The sequence below is a fragment of the Lactuca sativa genome, chromosome 1, assembly GCF_002870075.4.
Source record: "Lactuca sativa cultivar Salinas chromosome 1, Lsat_Salinas_v11, whole genome shotgun sequence".
Lineage (NCBI taxonomy): Eukaryota > Viridiplantae > Streptophyta > Magnoliopsida > Asterales > Asteraceae > Lactuca > Lactuca sativa.
The window spans coordinates 195,353,057-195,357,939 of record NC_056623.2 but is presented as its reverse complement, the minus strand read 5'-3'; positions in this window follow the sequence as shown (position 1 = coordinate 195,357,939).

Below are 4,883 nucleotides of genomic sequence, written 5' to 3'. Positions count from 1 at the left end.
AAACATTTCCATGTTCCATTTTGACTATCACTTCTGAACAAGAGTTGCCTCCTTACAGATTATGTCAATATGGTCCTCCCATAATTAACACTATACTTCCAATTGTCCTTGAGCAACCAATCTTTGGTAAACCTTAGATTGTCCTCGACAATTGTTTAATTCTTTTAGTCATATCCAATTCTAGACTTTTTCCCTTCTTAATGCCCCAGGCATTTGGAAAATTTTAGAAAGGATGGATATAACACATGTAATCGATCCTATATCCGAAGCATATGGAACACGATTCAAGATGTGTCACATAAAGACTAAACCAATCTTTTTGTGACAACCCAAATTTTATTCCGTTACATAATACCGTTTTCGATAACGGAATTCGTCGCTTTATAAAAAGTTCCGTAACATTTGGAGTCGTCAGATAAATAAATATTATTCATTTATTTATTTATAGTTCATATGATTATTAGTCAGTAAAAATAAATATAACTCGTTTATGTTAGTCCGTTTAATGAAATGAAGTTATATTATTTTTCTACCACTTAACCCGGGTAAAAAGTTTAAACCCCGTTAAGCTTGAGCATCGGGTTGTCGTGTACTGGGTGCAATACCCGAGGCATATATAAGGAAAGTGACTACCACTTTACACCCTTTTACCACCCAAACACACTCTCTCTCACTACTTTCTCTCTCTAGACCCGATTTCGACTCCAAAACCACTATTTCCGGCTTCCAAACGTAAGGTTTTCCTCCCTAACTTGTTCTAAACTTGCATCAATGTGTTTATATATGAAAAATCATATGAATGAGGGGTAAACAAGGAGTTTACAGCCTAAGAAGCTCCTTAGACCGTAAACACCCAAAACATGGCCAAAAGTCCAACTTTTCCTTCCTTTAGGCTTGTATACTAATTAGGGATTTTACCCAGAAGTGTTTGGCCATCAAAACATGAGATTTTGAAGCATAAAAGAGGGTTTACGGCCCAAGCACATGCTTAGGCCGTAAACACCCTTTTTCCATGTAAAATTGCCCCAAAAACTCATCCAATGCATGTTAGACTTGAGATATGATTTTAGGAAATGTCATTTCGAGTTTAGGGCCATCAAACATCACATTTTAAGGGGGTACTTTAGAGTTTACGTCCCAAGCACAAGCTAGGACCGTAAACTCCCCCAAACATCACCAAATGAGGATTTAAACCCCCTAATTAGCCCTAGACCTTGGACCCCCCTTAGTACCCCTTTTGGCCTTGTACAATCCCTGAGAACCACTTCTAATACATAAGACCTTGAATCAATTTAGAATATGTAAAAGCCTTTAAATAAACGTATAAGTGGCTAATTCTTGTAAAACATATATATCATATGTTAATAGGGACTTAAAAGGTGTACAAGTCCTAAATTGACACCAAACGCGCAACCGACACTTTCACCCGATTTACCCGATTTACTCGATTTCAGGTGAGTTCATACCCCTCAATGAACCTTTCTAATGTTTTCATATGTTTTAGGGGGGGGGGGGGGTACAAGTCAGATATTCATTTTAGTGAAATCAATCACATGTGATTTACTATCCGTAGTTCAAATCACATGTGATTTATCACTATGCTTTATAAAAGAACTTTACGCTTTCAAAACTACTTTGGAAAAACAAACTATTTTCTAAATGTTTTCTTTGGTCAAGATTTTTATTAAATTACTTTTCTTATAAAATGTATCTACACTAATATATTTATATAAGTAAGACTTGAAGGGCTTAGGACCGATAGCTCGCCTTATTTCCTGTTCTTGTTTGATGTGGGCTTAGGGTATTTGTTATCCGTTTGACTGTCGTTGATTTCTTAGTTATATATCATGTATATCGGTGTTAGATACGAGCATTTTCATCTCATTCATTGCCTATATTACTTAATTGCCAAGAACCATACACACTAAGTTAACTATAATAGGTATAGTTAAAGTCACTACTACTTGTTACCGCTACTACTATACATACTATAATACATACTATTACAAAACGATACACGAATAAGAGAATACACTATGAACTACATAAAAGACTACTACACTATACTACAAGAGAAAACACTAACCCGGAAGATAACACACTAACTCTCTACAAGATACTCTACGTGCTACATATTGTGACCAGAGCTTTCTGGAAGGAAGGCGACACTACATGTATAGATCTATACGGAGCAGACACTATTAGATCCCGACTGTTAACTTCAGTCCGAGCCGAGCAGGACCAGGGATGACACTACTTCACTACACTGTGCATGACCGGGAAGGTCATGGGATCCTCTATTACTCACACTATTGGTCACATAAAAAGGAATACACTATATCCACACTAAAATACTAAGACTAAAGTCTCGGTTAATATCCCGAAGTAAAATAAGTATCTATTACTAGTGGAAGTTCGCACCACTATCACTGTCAACAGGCATAACTTTTCTTTTACCTACACTACATACTGGAGATTTAGTACCCCACTTTTACAACAAAAAATTTTCAATGATAAAACTTACATGCAACTTAGAGTCTTTCACTTACGATGTATTTTCTTGAAAATATTGGATTTTCTAGAGTTTTCTACTACTTATAAATGTAAATTGCAGTTTTTTCAAACTATATGTTCTAATACATTTTATACAAAATTCAGACTAAATTCTTATGAACTCACCAGCTTTATGCTGATACACGTTTTCAAAATAACTTGTAACCTCAGGTCAAAGATAGACATGTACAGGTGCAGCATTTTGGAGAAGATGGAGCATACAAGATCCATCTCTTATTTTTGTATTACTTTTGGTGTCTATTGAAACTTTACAAAGCACACTTGTCATTAAACTTACTATGTAATGAAATGGTTGTATGTTTCTTGTTTTTACTATTATGCAATTGTGATGATACTGTACATGACGTCCTCCACCCCGAAACGTATTCTGCCGTTATCGGTTTTGGGGTGTGACACTTTTGCTATAACATTTACATTTCTATTTGCCAAGTTCTCATAATTCAGATTATGAAAAGGGATGTCGTAATCATAATCAAATTTTAGAACGCAAATAATGGACCATATACAGAATTTCCTTATGTTGAGCCATTCCAACATGAAATTCATCTATATATATATATATATATATATATATATATATATATATATATATATATATATATATATATATATATATATATATATATCGTTGACTAAATGATTAAAACCTCACGATCGAAGCTTATAGATTTGAGATGAAGTATAATTTCCTCTCCCTTAAATATAGCAAAACAACTTTTTCCCAATTGAAACCTTTTGTTTTCTATAATTAACATTGTTAACTTGCAATACTTATCATAATTATCATGTTCCCACTAACATGATGATTATTAGCATAACACTTATGCTCCCACTAGCTTTGATATGTACTCAGAAATCAGCTCGACTTCTAGAAATCAATACTTTATTGACTTTCTTACCAAAGTTTAGATTTCTAATACTAGATTGCTTTGATAAAACTTTATCATAATCATACACCTTATCTTAGATAGCTCATGGGGGTGTATAAACAATTTTTAAGAACTATGAAAAGGGATGCCGTAATCATAGTCTCAATTGCTTAGACCTTTGCCACTTCTCACAAGTCCATGTTAGTGTGCCGGTAAACCACACACGCTCCACTAACGACTTTGAGAATGCAAATATCACAATTGATATCTAGCTAAAATCTACTTAGTGAAAGTGTTTTCTCGCCATCATTTTCATGAATCAGAGAGAAACCTTATGACACTTAGATTTAATGGTGTATGTGTTCTTATCCATGTGAATTGTCAAAACCATAGTCACAGGACAAGGATAATGACAAATCCGAACTCATATGGACTGAACTCAATCTTAATTTCTTGCCATCTGGCAGCTCAAAGGCCTACCATTGCTTCCAAGTTGTTGTGCAACCAATTGAGAACTCTAAGAACTCATATACAAAGCCAACTTTAATTGGAATGGGCACAGAATATGTCAACACGATAGGTTATGAACCTCAAGTCGTGTGCTAGTGATGAACTTTAGGTTTTATTCTTGATTAGTTCTTGAGACTTTCAAGACTTTTAAGACTCCCACTGTCCTCTTGACATATAAGACTTTCTTGTAAAATATTCAAGAGATAGTGTGGATTCTAATCAAGACAATCACTTCACATAATTGGAATTAGTTGGTCTTTGTTTTATCCAAAACATCACAAATTACTAATTTCAAATGTACAAGAGTAGAAAACTTTTACTCTTACATTTGACAAGTGTTTTAAACCTTCTTTACGACATGTCACTCAAATTACAATCTTGGAGTATGACTCTAAGACCTGTATTGGAATGAAGTATGAGTCATCTTCATGATTTAACCATTTCTACAATTCAAGTTCCTCTTCTTAGTCATAAGAATGCACTAAGATTTCCTTAGAGAACTAATTGTGCTATGGTTTCTTAATCATTAAGATGATCACAAAACTGATACTAAAGTACTCTCCCATCTTTTCAGATTTGAGAAACTTTTATCTTTCTGCCTAAATTGATTCTTCTTATTCGCTCTGCCATACATTGGAACCTCTTTCCAATGTCTCAGAATTACACTTAAGCTTGTAAGTATAACCATATTTACTGAGCTATAGTAAATTATGACGAATAGTCTTATCGATCTTTTGTGGTGGACTTGACCAGTGCACAAGAATGTGTACTCGATCCCTTAGTCCTTCACTTGACTTACACATCCATGTGAACAAGTAATTAGTCTTAATTTTTCCAATACTTGAAAGTTCTCATTCATCATGCTATACAACTTGCATGATTCCAAGTTTCTATCCAACTGAAACTTGGGTGACGAGAATCTTTCCTTAT